Here is a 17593-nt window from a genome sequence, read left to right on the forward strand (position 1 = left end):
ACAAAATAAAGGCTACCATCTTGACAAAGGAAATATAAAACAAATACAGGACTAAAACAACCTGTATATTTTTTAGAATGAGCTACATTTGAAAAAAAAAATAATATTTATGCAGTGATCAGTTACTTACATTTTGTAGAAACAAAAAGCAAAGGGTTATAGTGTTTGCTTATGTATAGAAGACAAAAGGGTAGTAGGATCTGGTATGTGGTTGAGAAGAAAAAGAACAAAAACAGTGATTTATCTGACCATTTAGGATAAATAAGTAAATAACTGTAAACAGCAAACACAATGTTCCTTTTCACCTTTAAGATGCACTTTAAATAGCAAAGCAAATGTGTTTCCCCCTCATTCTGGCTGTTTTGTACACATTAATTAATTAATCCCAAAATTATCCTTGTGAATTTGAATAGGTATTTCCTCTCTGTGTTCTACAAAAGAAAAAAAAACATAATACTAATTATGTACATTTATGGCTCTTTTTTCCTTAGGGTTTCAGGGTGCTTTAGGGTTTTAAAATTACTAAACATATTAGTCATTAATGACAGTTCTGTTAAGTATATAAAGCTATCATTGTAAGTATGAAAAATGAGGAAGAAACGTTATCAAGCATTTTATTCTTATAAAAATCACCCCTATACATCAGACTCATTCAAGTTTGGTAACAATACTAGGGTAATACAAAGATACTACTTCAAAAATATGAAGAGATGATACAACTCTTTTTCTTTAAAGGCACTAAAAAATTGGCCTCAATTAAGTCCTAAACTTTTAAAATTAAAAAAAAGGGAAACAGGGAAGTTGCAACTTCATTATCTGTTAAGAATAATAATACATGATACATTCATTAATTCATTCAACAACTGAGTTTTGTTTATAGAGCTGTCATTCTAGGTTCATGGAATACAGAAATTAACAATGCAAGGCCCCTCTTTATGGAGGTTACCTTCCAGAGGAGGAGAAGGGTAACTAAAAAGTAAACAAATTAAATAATTTCAGTTGAAAAATAAATTTCAATGAAGCAAATAGAGTAAGGAAGCAAAGGGTGATGGCTTCTTATTTCAGTTATATCAAGGTGCTCAAGTGACAGCCTTGGCAGGAGCAAATGGTAAGAGGGGGATGTAACACAGGAATCCAGGTAAAAGACACAAGAATATGAGAAGAAAATGTCCCATTCGTGTGAAGACTAAATAATATAACGCATGTGAGATTCTTAGCATCCTGTAAGCATTCAATACAGGTTGTGTGGTTTGGTTTGTTTATTTGAGTTTTTCTTTGAGAACTGCTGGAACACTCTAAGCTTTAATTACTACATATTCTTTAGTTAATATACCCAGTGAGACAAACTGTTCTTCTCAGAGGAGGAACAAGCTCTATCATCATGGTCCTCAACTCGACCTGTACATCAGCATTATCTGGGAGAATTCTTTGAAAAAACTGATGCCCTGGAAGTCTAAACCTTCTGATATTCAAATTCCATAGCTAGGATTGAGAATCAGTTGTCACTCCTACAGCCTTGTCCACCTGACCCGTCGTCTAGCCACAGCACAAGACTCAAGCAATGACGACTTGACAGATAATGCTGATGCCTCCAAATATGGCCGCTTAAGAAATAAACAGGAAAGTTATGGCACTTGCTCAGGTATTCAAAATTAAAAAATATTAAAGCCCTGTGGAGAATCAGGTCTATGGGCTAAATTTGGCCTACAGATTGGCAATTTGCCACAGCTGCAAAATGCACACTATTTGATTGTGCCAATTACAAAGGACTCTACTTATAGTAATGAAGGTCTGCAAAGGGTGAAAAGTGGCTGGAATGTCAATACACATATTCTGTGCAAAGTTCAATATCCCCTCCATTCTGAAAGAGCATTCATTAGGCTGTTGATGCCAAGAAGTAATCCCATTTTCATCAGTAAATGATTGTAACAGGAATTAGAAAAAGACTAAAGGGAACAAGCCAGGAAAGAAAGCAAAGACTACTGTCATTTAATAAACTCTATTAAATACTACTGAGACGACTCAAGATGGCACTGTGAAAACAACCCAGGATTGAGGCTCTCGCTGAATGCGCGGAGAAGGTGAGTCAGGGACGCATTTCCAGACGGACCTTTGTTGCCCACAGAATGGGGAAATTCCCAGATATAAAACAAACGCGGGACACCAGCCAGAGATCTTGACTGGTGTAACCAGCAGCCGGTGCGGCTGCGGCCCGCGCCGAAGCACAGAGGCGCTCCACAGAGGTCCGCACAAAAGCGCACTGTTCCGGGTGCCCTGTTGAACTGGCAATCTGAGACCTGAGAGGGCTGAACTTGAGACTGAACGGGACTTGAACAGTGAGCCAGCCCAGGACAAAGCGTTAGGGGTAGCGCAGTGCAACAAACAAAACGGGATTCCAAACGGTCCCTGCTAGGAGGTTACCTTAAGGCGCAGCTCTGTGCGGGAGGGGCGTCCGCCATTACCGAGGCAATCAGCCCCTACTGAGGTACACGCCCATTGCTGACGCAGCCTGCCGTTGCCGAGGCAACCCGGTACAAGAGACAGACTCCGCCGCAGGACGCCCGCGGCTGCAGGGCGGAGCCTCAGCAGGACAAGACTGCCTCCTAGCTGGGCAGGACAACCCAGCAGACACTCAAAAATAAAGCCCCAACCCCTTCAGAAAGAGCAGCTGAGAAAAAAAGGGCTTTTTAATGAGTTCTGTTGCAGCAGAATTAAACATGGCAGTCTAACAGCCCTGAATGAACATCAGAGCTCACAGCTCAGCACTTGAGCTCTTATAAAGTACAGACTGTCTCCTCAAGCAGCTCCCTGACCCCTCTATATCCAAAAGACTGACATTTGGCAGGCATCATTCTGGGACAAAGATAGCAGAAAAAGAAACTGGTAGCATCCCTACTGTTCTGCAGCTGCTATAGGTGCACCCAAGATAAGCAGGGCCTGGAGTGGGCCTCTGCAGTCGTACAGCGAAGGGGCTAGACTGGTAGAAGGAAAACCAAGTAACAGAAATACTTCATCATCAACAATCTGGGGGTCCACTCAAAGACCCAATCGAAAAGTCAGCAACTACACAGACGACAGGTGGATAAATCCACAAAGATGGGAAGAAACCAGCGAAAAAAGGAGGAAAACACCCGAAACAAGAACACCTTGCCTCCTAGAAAGGACCAAAACTCCTCACCAGCAAGGGAACAAAGCTGGATGGAGAATGACTGTGACGTAATGACAGAATAAGACTTCAGAAGGTGGATAATGAGAAACTTTTGTGAGCTAAAAGATCATGTTTCAAATCAATACAAAGAAACTAAGAACCTTGAAAAAAGATTCGAGGAAATGATAACAAGAATGGATAACTTAGAGAGGAATATGAATGAATTAAAGGAGATGAAAAACACAATATGAGAACTTCGTGAAGTATGCACAAGTTTCAATAGCCGAATTGACCAAGCAGAAAAAAGAATTTCAGAAGTCAAAGATAAACTCAATGAAATAAAACGAGAAACCAAGATCAGAGAAAAAAGCACAAAAAGGAATGAACAAAGTCTCCAAGAAATGTGGGACTATGTGAAGAGACCTAACCTATGTTTGATAGGCGTACCAGAATGTGACAAAGAGAATATATCTAAGTTGGAAAATACTCTTCAGGACATTATCCAGGAAAATTTCCCCCACCTAGCAAGACAGGCCAACACTCAATTGCAGGAAATACAGAGAACACCACAAAGATATTCCGCAAGAAGAGCAACCCCAAGGCACATAATCGTCAGATTCAACAAGGTTGAAATAAAGGAGAAAATACTAAGGGCAGCCAGAGAGAAAGGTCGGGTCACCCACAAAGGGAAGCCCATTAGACTCACAGCAGATCTCTCCGCAGAAACACTACAAGCCAGAAGAGAGTGGGGGCCAATATTCAACAATCTTAAAGAAAAGAACTTTCAACCCAGAAGTTCATATCCAGCCAAACTGAGCATCAGAAGTGAAGGAAAAATAAAATCCTTTGTGAACAAGCAAGTACTCAGAGATTTTGTCACCACCAGGCCTGCTTTACAAGAGCTCCTGAAAAAGGCACTACACATAGAAAGGAACAACCCGTACCAGCCATTCCAAAATCACATTAATTGCTAAAGAGCATCAACATAATGAAGAACCTACAGCAACTAAGGGGCAAAACAGCCATCTAGCATCCAAATGGCAGTATCAAATTCACACAAAACAATACTAAAACTAAATATAAATGTACTAAATGCACCAATCAAAAGACATAGACTGGCAAATTGGATAAAAATCCAAAACCCATCAGTGTGCTGTATCCAGGAAACCCATCTCACATGCAAGGATACACAAAGGCTCAAAATAAAGGGATGGAGGAAGATTTACCAAGCAAATGGAGAGCAAAAGAAAGCAGGAGTTGCAATTCTCATCTCTGATAAAATAGACTTTAAAGCAACGAAGATCAAAAGAGACAAAGAAGGCCATTACATAATGCTAAAAGGATCGATACAACAAGAAGAGCTAACGATCCTAAACATATATGGACCCAACACAGGAGCACCCAGATACATAAGGCAAGTTCTTAAAGACTTACAAAGAGACTTAGACTCCCACACAATAATAGTGGGAGACTTTAACACCCCACTGTCAATATTGGACAGATCAACCAGACAGAAAATCAACAAGGATATCCAGGGCTTGAACTCAGACCTGGAACAAGCAAACCTGATAGACATCTACAGAACTCTCCACCCCAAATCCACAGAATATACATGCTTCTCAGCACCACATCACACCTACTCTAAAATTGACCACATAATTGGAAGTAAAGCACTGCTCAGCAAATGCAAAACAACTGAAATCATAACAAACAGCCTCTCAGACCACAGTGCAGTAAAGTTAGAACTCAGAATTCAGAAACCAACCCAGAACTGCACAGCTTCATGGAAACTGAACGACTCGTTCTTGAATGTTGACTGGATAAACAACAAAATGAAGGCAGAAATAAAGAAGTTCTTCGAAACCAACGAGAACGAAGACACAACATGCCAGAATCTCTGGGACATATTTAAAGCAGTCTCTAGAGGAAAGTATATAGCAATAAGTGCCCATATGAGGAGAATGGAGAGATCCAAAATTGACACCCTATCGTCAAAATTGAAAGAGCTAGAGGAGCAAGATCAAAAAAACTCAAAACCCAGCAGAAGACAAGAAATAACTAAGATCAGAGCTGAACTGAAGGAGATTGAGACACAAAAAACCCTCCAAAAAATCAATAAATCCAAGAGCTGTTTTTTTTTTGAAAAGATCAACAAAATAGACAGACCACTAGCCAGATTGATTAAAAAGAAAAGAGAGAACAACCAAATAGATGCAATAAAAAATGATAAAGGGGAAATCACCACAGATTCCACAGAAATTCAAACCATCATAAGAGAATATTACAAACAACTCTACACACATAAGCTAGCAAACCTGGAAGAAATGGATAAATTCCTGGACTCCTGTGTCCTCCCAAGCCTAAACCAGGAGGAAGTTGAAACTATGAATAGACCAATAACAAGGTCAGAAGTCGAGGCAGAAATTAAGAGCCTACCACACAAAAAAAGCCCAGGTCCAGACGGGTTCACAGCCGAATTCTACCAGACACACAAAGAGGAGCTGGTACCATTCCTTCTGAAACTATTCCAAATAATCCAAAAAGAAGGAATCCTTCCCAAATCATTCTATGAGACCAATATCATCCTGATACCAAAACCCGGCAGAGACCCAACAAGAAAAGAAAACTTCAGGCCAATATTCATGATGAATATAGATGCAAAAATCTTCAATAAAATACTGGCAAGCCGATTGCAACAGCAAATCAAGAAACTTATCCATCATGATCAAGTAGGATTCATCCTGGGGATGCAAGGCTGGTTCAACATATGCAAGTCTATAAACATAATTCACCACATAAACAGAACCATAAACCAAAACCACATGATTATCTCAATTGACGCAGAGAAGGCATTTGACAAAATTCAGCAGCCCTTTATGCTAAAAATCCTCAATAAACTCGGTATCAATGGAACATATCTCAAAGTAATAAAAGCTATTTATGACAAACCAACAGCCAATATCATACTTAATGGGCAAAAACTGGAAGCATTCCCTTTGAAATCTGGCACTAGACAAGGATGCCCTCTTTCACCACTCCTATTCAATATAGTACTGGAAGTTCTAGCCAGAGCAATCAGGCAAGAAAAAGAAATAAAGGGTATTCAAATAGTAAAGAAGGAAGCCAAATTGTCTCTATTTGCAGACGACATGATAGTATACCTAGAAGACCCCATTGCCTCAGCCCCAAAACTCCTGAAACTGATAAGCAACTTCAGCAAAGTCAGGATATAAAATCAATGTGCAAAAATCACAAGCCTTCCTCTACACCAATAACAGACTTAAAGAAAGCCAAATCAAGAACGAACTGCCATTCACAATTGCTACAAAAAGAATAAAATACCTTGGAATACAACTCACAAGGAATGTAAGGGACCTCTTCAAGGAAAACTACAAACCACTGCTCAACGAAGTCAGAGAGGACACAAACAGATGGAGAAACAGTCCATGTTCATGGTTAGGAAGAATTAATATCGTAAAAATGGCTATACTGCCCAAAGTAATTTACAGAATCAATGCTATACCCATCAAGCTACCATTGACTTTCTTCACAGAAGAAATATAATATAATAAATACTACTACCCCACTTCATATGGAACCAAAAGAGAGCCCGTATAGCCAAGTCAATTCTAAGCAAAAATAACACAGTGGGGGGCATCACACTACTGGATTTCAAACTATACTACAAGGCTACAGTAATCAAAACAGCATGGTACTGGTACCAAAACAGAGATATAGACCAATGGAACAGAACAGAGGCAACAGAGACAACACAACATATCTACAACCTCACAATCTTTGATAAACCTGTCAAAAACAAGCAATGGAAAAAGGATTCCCTGTTTAACAAATGGTGTTGGGAAAACTGGCTAGCCATGTGCAGAAAGCAGAAACTGGACCCCTTCCTGACACCTTACACTAAAATTAACTCCAGATGGATTAAAGACTTAAACATAAGACCTGGCACGATAAAAACCCTAGAAGGAAATCTAGGCAAAACTATCCAGGACATAGGAGTAGGCAAGGACTTCATGAACAAAACACCAAAAGCTTTGGCAACAAAAGCCAAAATAGACAAATGGGACCTAATCAAACTCCACAGCTTCTGCACGGCAAAAGAAACAGTCAATAGAGTGAATCGGCAACCAACAGAATGGGAAAAAAATTTTTGCCTTTTACCCATCTGACAAAGGGCTGATATCCAGAATTTACAAAGAACTCAAACGGATTTACAGGAAAAAAACAAACATGCCCATTCAAAAGTGGGCAAAGGATATGAACAGACACGTTACAAAAGAAGACATATATGAGGCCAACAATCATATGAAAAAATGCTCATCGTCACTGGTCATCAGAGAGATGCAAATCAAAACCACATTGAGATACCATCTCACGCCAGTTAGAATGGCGATCATTAAAAAATCTGGAGACAACAGATGCTGGAGAGAATGTGGAGAAAAAGGAACACTTTTACACTGTTGGTGGGAGTGTAAATTAGTTCAACCACTGTGGAAGACAGTGTGGCAATTCCTCAAGGCCTTAGAAATAGAAATTCCATTTGACCCAGCAATCCCATTACTGGGTATATATCCAAAAGACTATAAGTCTTTCTACTATCAGGACACATGTACACAAATGTTCATTGCAGCACTGTTTACAATAGCAAAGACTTGGAATCAACCCAAATGCCCATTGATAATAGACTGGATTGGAAAAATGTGGCACATATTCACCATGGAATATTATGCAGCAATCAGAAATGATGAGTTTATGTCATTTGGAGGGACATGGATGAATCTGGAGAACATCATCCTCAGCAAACTGACACAAGAACAGACAACGAAACACTGCCTATTCTCACTCATAGGTGGGTGACGAAAAATGAGAACGCATGGACACAGAGAGAAGAGTACTAAACACTGGGGTCTATTGGGGGGAAATGGGGAGGGCCAGTGGGAGGGGGAGGTGGGGAGGGATAGCCTGGGGAGAAATGCCAAATGTGGGTGAAGGGGAGAAAGGAAGCAAAACACACTGCCATGTGTGTACCTATGCAACTGTCTTGCATGTTCTGCACATGTTCCCCCAAACCTAAAATGCAATAAAAAATTAAAAAAATTTAAAAAATAAAAATAAATACTACTACCCCACTCAGGCCCTCAAATGAGAAATCACACAGACTGTATTTTCTATTCTATACTTATATGAGAGTTTCAAAAGCCATAAATGTTTAAAACAATGCAAATTATTTTAAAAATATGAATGGAAAACAAAATGCTGTCTCCATTACACAGCATGACAAGTTTTTGATCACCTGGAGGTTCAGTGCATCTTTACATGAAAATGTGTTACGGATACAACATAGAAAATAGAGGAAAGCCAGCCAAGAGATGCTATGTAACTACACCTTAAATATGAGGGAATACATTCACCAAATTGCTTAATTTCGCTTATGATATGGTTTGGCTGTGTCCCCACCCAAATCTGATCTTCCATTGTAGTTTCCATAATTTCCACATGTCATTGGAGGGACCCAGTCAGAGGTAACTGAATCATGGGGGTGGTTACCTCCATGCTGCTCTTGTGATAGGGAGTGACTTCTCATGAGATCTGATGCTTTTATAAGGTGTTTTACCCCTTTGTTCAGCAACTCTCTCTCTTGCCACCATGTGAAGAGGGACCTGTTTTCTTTCCCTTCTGCTATGAGTGTAAGTTTCCTAAGGCCTTCCTACCCACACAGAACTGAATGCCAATTAAACCTCTTTCCTTTATAAATTACCCAGTCTCGGGTATTTCTTCACAGCAGTGTGAGAACAGACTAATCGAGTGTCTGTTATGTCAATTTGGTGAATTTGCCAAAATTACTACATATGCATATAATGTATTTATGTAAGTATAAAAATAAATTGATATGCTAAGATTTCTTCCAATTTTTTTTTAGTCTTCTTGTGTCATTTGTATAAAGAAAAATATTGGAATAATAGATTATTATTAACATTAATAATTCACATTAGACAACTGTGTAAAAGCCAGCATGGCAGTAAAAGTGCCACTGAAAATCAACATAATTACTCTATTAAAAGATACATATACTACTTTTACACTAGTTCCTTCTCTATCTTCTAGTTGAATTGTGTTTCACTGGGAGAACACCTTTGATTGAAATGTAACCTGGTAGTCAGTGAGGGGCAATGTTATTCTTAGGATCATCCATTCACTATTTAAACCCTGTTTTTGATGTAGTACTTTAACAGCTTGAATAAGAGTAAACTGCTCTGAGCAGTGAACCAAAAACAGCAGCCACAGTCAAAAACAATGCATATCTACTTTCATACTTCCCTACAATGAGAAAAGTCTCAAATACATTTAAAGTTTTAATGAGGCTAGAAAAAGAAATATGATATTGTTCTGTCTCCTGGGGCATAAAATTCTTGTATTAAGTAATACCTGAACATGTGGGATATTCCTTTATATTTCCCTCAATAAGAGAAGCATTCTCCTTTCATCTTGCAAAGACCTCAAAAGTTCCTGTCTGCTACAGCCTGGCATAAACCACCCTCCTTTGCACAAGCCCTGCCTATTTCTCCAATGTAATTTCCCGTTATTCCTCTAAAAAATCATGTCTGACGCTAGGATGCTCAATATTATCTCTCCTGAACACATCAAACATTTGTATAATGAACTCTTGTAGTTCTCCCTTCCTACCTGATTTATTTCCCTTTATGTTAAGTCCTACCCACCTTTCAATTCCTACTTCCAATTCCCTCCTTATCACTATCCATCCTACTAAAACCACCCTTATCAGAGGTATTTTCTTCTACTATAATTCCTACAGAACTTATTTTTATAATCACCTATAGATTTAACACACTGTCTTGCTAATCAGTGTCTACATAATATGGGGTTATTGAAATTCAGACCTTTGAGGGGACAACTGCTTCAGATGCCTGTTTAATGCAGAAAGGCATTCTTCGCACCACTGGCAGATGGTCATCTTGATTTGCTTAGCTCTCCGCTTCCCTCCTGCTTCCAAGAATGGGAAGCACACACTTTCTTTATTATATATAAACATCCTAACAGAACCTGGTGCAGAGTAGCGCTAGTAAATGTCTGTGGAATGAATATAAATCCGTTTTTTGAAGTTGAACCATTTTGTACTAGTTCTTTCTCACACTTAGCTGAAATGAGACTCTTCATCATGTAAACTTGTGATAATTACCCGAAGGTTCTGCCTGCTTTTATACAATAGATATCATGTCTTATGATATATTATATAATAAAAAGTTTTATCTTGATTAAGCTGAATATCCCAATTTAATCAAGATAAGTTCCAGAGGCCCTCCCTTCCCATCGATGCTTAAAACTTAGTCCCTCCTAAACTTTGGCACTGAGTACAGAGTTCAACATCATTCTAAGATCCTGAAATGTGTGGAACGTCTCTCTATTTGAGACATAGTATAATATCTAGCATAATACCAGTTTACATATGTAAACTATAGGTTCAAGTTTTAGAAACAGTAGAGGAACCAAGCTCCTTGTTAACCAGAGCCAGTACAGAATTGAGATAGCTGTTGGCTATATTTTTCATTTCTTTTACTTTAAGTCATTAAGAAAATCTCATCAAGACAGCAAGAATAGCACAATTTAACAGCCATGTTATTGTGTTCCTACAGCAGATATGGAGCATTATTCATGTCTACATTAAATTAAGAAAGTGACTTTCATCATCTTCAAGGTATGTACTTTTGTTTATCTTACTCTAACAGTGATGATCTTTTTAAGTAAAAATTGTACAAGGCCTCCTCTAAAGACAAAAATTTTGATGATATATAAGCATTCAAAAGTATCTTAAAACCAATTACAATGAGGCTCTAACTAGAAATATTTTTTAAATATTTTCGAACTTTTAAATCATTTTAGGGGATTGAAATCCAGTTTTACTTATAATTTTCATGACTTTTTTGCATTAGAACAGAGGAAGAAGGACACTTGGTGGCAAAAGGTGGTATGATGTTTTACACATTACATACATTTTAGTTAAAATAAACTATAAAATACATGTACATTTCATTCAAAATATTCTGCTAATTTAATGTATATTTTAGAAAGAGGAATTCCATACAAGATGATTAGGATGGTGGTTTCTGGCTGGTGTCCAAGATATCAAGGAGGAAATTGTTGTATTCTGTCCCTTGAAAAGATTCTGGTAGTTGACAAATGCACATGGTCACTTTACTTATTACTAATGTGATTAAAATTAAAGTGTATAAAGCAATAAACTTAGTTACTCATTATATACAGCTTACCACTATTTCCCAATGCTATTTCCATTAATTTTACCCCAAAACAATTTAAAGGAAGAATTTTAGAAAGGGTTTCTCTATGATCACACAATGTTCTGTGCATTCTGAAATGAATTATGTCTTTAAATACGCATATTATGTGCAAACAATGCATCTTTACCATGCACAGTGAGCAATGAAGTTATTCATAACAGAATCAATGGAATTTCTTAATTTTATCACACTGCTACCATGATTCATAAAAAGTATATAAGAATGCTTCACAAAAATAAGTGAAATATCTTCTATCTTCAGTAAGTAAAACCGAAAGCAATATGTGCCTGAGCAATATAACTGATCATCTGTCAATTATAACGTATCATTACAGACTCACAAATTATGAATATGACGTTTTCTGAGTGGCAAATTTCATGGCTGAAGGAGTACAGATTGGTTTCCTAATTCACAAAGAGGTATGCAGAATTTGGGAAGGTTTCAGGCACCACCCAGGGACTGGATGGAGTATATAGCTCAATGTTATTCCTAAGATTGCAATAAGAAGTGTCTCTGGAACTGCGAAGATGTGGCGTAACCAGAGCTGTGAGTCTGTGAAGTCTCTTACCTAAACAGGGCCACTCACCACTGGATGAGGTTTGTTAGTGTGCTGTGAGTGGTCATGGTTTCTATTTCTGATGTCATTATCCAGATTGTATACCCTTTGGGAAGTCATTCAACAGCCTCATGCCGATTTTCATGCACACTTTGTAATCCTACAGAACTTAGAGTAGTGTTGATGTTAAGGAAGGAGGCACAGGGCTGTTTTACTGCATACCAAAAGATAAAAACTTTAGGTTCAAATGAGAAATATTTGTCTTGCTTAGCTAGCTTGTCAACCAATAACATTTATTGTGTTCCCATTGTGTATAAATATTCTTATTTGAAGAAAGTTTACATAAAAGGAAGAAGGTAACAGCTTCTGCCTTCGAAAAACTGCTGTGGGAAAGAAGACAACAAATGAATATGCAATAGTAGGATATTTTAAAGTCAGCATCCTCAGTGTGTATGTCCAGATAACTAATGGTATTTTTTCTAAGGTGCTTATTTTAGCCATATTTGCTACAGACATACGGCATTCAGGTTGTCCTTTAAAAAAAGATTTCATGTCCAGCTGCAAGGAAGGAGATTAGGTAACAGCTGATAGCTTTATCTGGTTCTGCCTCAAATTCCAGCTGAGGTCACCTTATTTTCAGGACAAGTCCTGGCCAATGACAGAGCAAGGGAGAACTACAAAAGCCTGGTCATTTCCTCCCAGTGGAGGACTCCTCCAATGGCCAACTTTGTTCTGGAGGGCCCTGTAGGGAGACCTGCCTGTGGCCTGAAGGACTCCTATTTAATCCTGATTCCACTCTTTTCCTTTAACAAGTGTTTACCATTGGTTTACTAATAAAACTTCTGCTTGCCTAGTCTACAATTTTTCGTGGAGAACCCAACTTACAACAGGAAGTTTTTATAAGTGATTTGTAATATTTGTCAGCAGTAAAATTAATAAAATACTGATACATGCTGTATCATGGATGAAACTGGAAAACATATGCCGACTGAAACAACATCTACCAATGACTGCATATTTTATTGTTATTCTACTTTTATGAATATCCAGAATAGGCAAAACTATAGAGACAGAAAGTAGATTCATGGTTGCCAGAGGCTAGAGTTATGAGGAGATGGGGAATGACTGCTAACAGATGTGGGATTTTTTTTAGGGGAGGTAAGATATTCTAAAATTAAATTGTTATAATGGTTGCACAACTCTGTGAATATAGTAAAAGCCCCTGAACTGTATATGTTAAATACATAAATATCATTACATTAATTATCTCAATAGGGTCATTAAAACATTTTTATGTATACTTTCCTGCTTTTCTAAACAGATTATCCTCGGTGGCACGGCACTGAGGAGCTGTGTGAAGACATGTGCCCATCCTTTACTGACAGCTGTCATTTCTGAGTGTAGAAGCAGAACAGCCTCACTTTTTCATTCATGAGAATTGAAGCAAAAACCAACAGTCAAGTATGTAAAATCATTAAATTAAATCCACATAAATTGTAATTATAAGGTTTTTTTGTTTTTGTTTTTGTTTTTGAGACAGAGTCTTGCTCTGTCACCAGACTGTAGTGCGGTGGTATGATCTCAGCTCACTGCAATCTCTGCCTCCTGGGTTCAAGCGATTCTTCTGTCTCAGCCTCCCGAGTAGCTGGCACAGGCGCGTGCCACCACACCTAGCTAATTTATTAGTATTTTCAGTAGAGATGGGGTTTCACCATGTTGGCCAGGATGGTCTCAATCTCTTGACCTGGTGATCTGCCCACCCAGGCCTCCCAAAGTGCTGGGATTACAGGTGTGAGCCACCGCACCCGGACAATTACAAGGTTTTTGCCTGAGGTAGGGCAAAATGAAAGGCCAAGGCCCTCTGAAAGCATGATCTCTCATTACTTAGAAGTTTATATTTCTATTACTTTTGTGATTAAAAGATGTTCAGAATCTATTCTATTTGTAGGTGTGTATATGAGTATGTACCTGCAACAGGATGTCATGTTACTTTTTCTCTTGATGCAGAATTGCCAAAGATGCTAATTACTCCCCATTTAAACTGCCTATGAATCTGATAAAGCAGGAAAAAGGCACGTACTTAATAAGACGTGGCAAAACCCTCACTGCAACTACCAACCATCACGACACTTCCTCTGTAGAATATAAAGAAACAGGGTTGTCATCAAGTCCTCTGTCTTCTGGAATGTATTGGTTCATTATTAAAGGCAGTTGTTTCTCCTTGAAGCCAAGATGTGAGGGTATTCCTGAGAAACTCTATGGGGTCCCTGCAGAAAAGGGATTCAGGCATTTCATTCCCTGGTTAGATGTGCATTTGGGCAGTTAGCCAGAACTGCATGTAAGTGTTCCTAAGAAGTAGAGAAAGAGGACTGCAGAGAAATGGTGGAACTATGATAGGGCACCTTTCCACCATTTGACATGGTGAGAATCTATGAGCTTTTTATGGGCCAGAGGAATGCCACAGAAGATAGCTAAGGTAGTACCTACTGGTTATAATCCCAAATAAGAGGGCCACGTGCAGGGCAAAGGGATTCCAACAGCAAGGTGCTGTGGTTAGAGGAATAGCACTGGAAGCAAGGGAAGTGGGATAGTGAAAAGAGTACAGCAGAGAGATGATGGAAAGGCTTGTGAATAACTCATAAGTGGACCCAATAAAAGAGGTCTTAAGACACTTTCTTTAAAAGGTGATCATGAAAAGTCAGTGATAGAGAGGAAATACAAACGGAAAAGGGGAGAATTTCAAGTTTACCCAGGTAAGAGACATGTATTCATTACTCTTCTCATCTACTCTCTCACTCTCCATCACTCCAGCAGCTAGAACTGAGAGGAGGAAAGAAATAAAGAGACAATCACTGTTGGACTATTCGAAGTAAGGGCACCTACCTAATATGAGGCTCTCAAAGGAAAGAACTTTAAAAATACTGTGCATCATTTAAATGTTGGGTACTCTAAAATGCAAAATAAGTGTTGATGGAAAGCTTTCTCTTGGCCACTTAACCCCAGTTTCTCCCGTGTAACTCCTGGAAATATTTGATATGAGATAGGCATTTATGCTCTAGAACTCTAAAAACAGAAATGTAAGTATATCTTAAAGGCAAACACCACAAACTTTAAATAGATATCTTCATAGGTCTGCCAAAACTACCAGTTCTATGAAAGTCTCATCACTAGCATAGAGTGTACCCTACACTCAGTTAAAGGGATGGAGAGTCTATCATCTAAGGGATCTTCCCCAGGGCCTCAGATAGCAAACTCAAGCCCAGTTCTTGCAGAATTGATGGGTACATCACTCTGTTGTCTGTCTTTGATTATACACTAGGCTTCTACTGTGATGCTGAACTAAGTTCATACCTCTCAATTATCTAATAACAGAAGAGAGAAAAGGTTTTTTAGTTTGTAGGCTATTGTCTTTATTCCAAGGATACCTTCTTCCTCTCTACTTCGATACTTTAATTGATGTAAGAGCCACTTTGGTCTCTCCAAGGACCTCTATGACTCAACAGACTTCTCAAGACCCATCTTTCCTTCCACTCACTCTGCCACCTGTCCTTATTTTCTGCATGACTGGTGATGCAGCAGTCTGCCCATGCAGCGTTCATGTTCTCCAATGTCTCAACATTATTTTTGTTCACACTATTCCCAGACTATATGGTTATCCCATCTTACATATTCCTCCATAAGTTCATATATTAGCTGCCATTTGGAACTGGACTGCTATATCCCTGTATTTTTCAATTCCTGTAACTCCTTCTAGAAGTACTTGTTATAGTGCACAACATCCAATGTTTGCCTTTTGCCCCATTCTCTCTCAGATTACACTTTAGGACTTTATATCAGTAGATGATACTGACATGAACAAGGTCATTTCATAACAGTTTTCATGTGATCCTCTCTTGAGTTTCCACCTTAACTTTCACTCATTATATGATTTTGTGTTTGTCTGTACCTATCAATACCAGAATACAGACTTCATTCACATAAATTAATGAGTTAACCTTTATTAAAGTACACCCTCAGTTAGGTCAGAGTTATTATTGTGTTTTAAGTCATGTAATTATTATCACCATTCAATTCTGGTTTCTCAGAATGGAGCCTGCAGTTAAACAATCAAAACTGCTTAGTTTATTCAATCAATAGTCTCTGCTACTTGGATCAGTGAGATTAAGAACACTACACGTTTCAAATCACATTTCCTTAAACTCATTCTTTAAGCAAAACAGCAATTAGCATCCTATTATAGACAATTTTTTGAAATCTGCACACTAATTAACATCCTCTCCAACTCATTTTAAATCTACAAATATTCAAAATAAAACCACAGTGAAAATCTGGGAGGTAATACATTTCTATTTTTCTCCAGTGTAGTAATAAATTATACTGGAAAAAAACCTACACACATATTTTTATTTTCTAAGTCATTTAGATAGAAACAGAGTAGCATCCCAGCCCAATGATATTGAATAAAGACAAAATATTGAAAGGTGCGGTGGCTCAAGCCTGTAATCCCAGCACTTTGGGAGGCCAAGGCAGGTGGATCACGAGGTCAAGATATTGAGAACATCCTGGTCAACATGGTAAAACCCTGTCTCTACTAAAAATACAAAAAAAAAAAAAAAAAAAAAAAAAAAATTAGCTGGGCATAGTGGCGCGTGCCTGTAATCCCAGCTACTCGGGAGGCTGAAGCAGGAGAATTGCCTGAACCCAGGAGGCGGAGGTTGCAGCGAGCAGAGATCGCGCCATTGCACTACAGCCTGGGTAACAAGAGCGAAACTCCATCTCAAAAAAAATTAAAATTAAAAATAAAAAAATATTAGAATTAACTCACTGATTTATTTCCATAGTTTGGGAAAACAATCGTATTTTTGTGTATCAGAAAAACATACATTAATTACTATCATGATCATTAAAACTAAAATCTCCCTGGGAAAAAACACCAAGCAGTACGTTTTCTTTTGGGACAAAATAAATGCATCTGATTTTTCTCTGTATCTCCCATACCTAGAGCAATGCCTGATCACATCTGTTTAATCAGAGAAAGAATGAACAGTTGGTGATATGCATGAAGTGAATAATCTTTTCCTTATTTCTCCATCACTCTTCAAAGACATTCTGTCATTGTCAGGTTTACCCTAAAAAATGTCTCTAAAAATTTCCACTTAAGTCTCCCACAAAATTCAATCAGAGTTTTATTACCTTGCATTCTTTTTTTTTTTTTTTTTTTTTTTGAGACGGAGTTTCTCTCTTGTTACCCACCCAGGCTGGAGTACAATGGCGCGATCTCGGCTCACTGCAACCTCCGCCTCCTGGGTTCAGGCAATTCTCCTGCCTCAGCCTCCTGAGTAGCTGGGACTACAGGCACGCGCCACCCTGCCCAGCTAAGTTTTTGTATTTTTAGTAGAGACGGGGTTTCACCATGTTGACCAGGATGTTCTCAATCTCTTGACCTCGTGATCCACCTGCCTCGACCTCCCAAAGTGCTGGGATTATAGGCTTGAGCCACCGTGCCCGGCCCTATTACCTTGCATTCTTAACATAAATTACAAGTAATTTCTTTCC

General features: G+C 38.5%; 1 protein-coding gene across 10 annotated transcripts in view; it reads right to left on the bottom strand.

The window, feature by feature from the left end:
- NAALADL2 (N-acetylated alpha-linked acidic dipeptidase like 2) overlaps nt 1–17593 on the bottom strand; it is a 1449120-nt gene that overhangs the window by 1067112 nt on the left and 364415 nt on the right. The window lies entirely within an intron of this gene.

The sequence above is a fragment of the Callithrix jacchus genome, chromosome 17 (genome assembly GCF_049354715.1).
Source record: "Callithrix jacchus isolate 240 chromosome 17, calJac240_pri, whole genome shotgun sequence".
In the NCBI taxonomy this organism is placed as follows: Eukaryota; Metazoa; Chordata; class Mammalia; order Primates; family Cebidae; genus Callithrix; species Callithrix jacchus.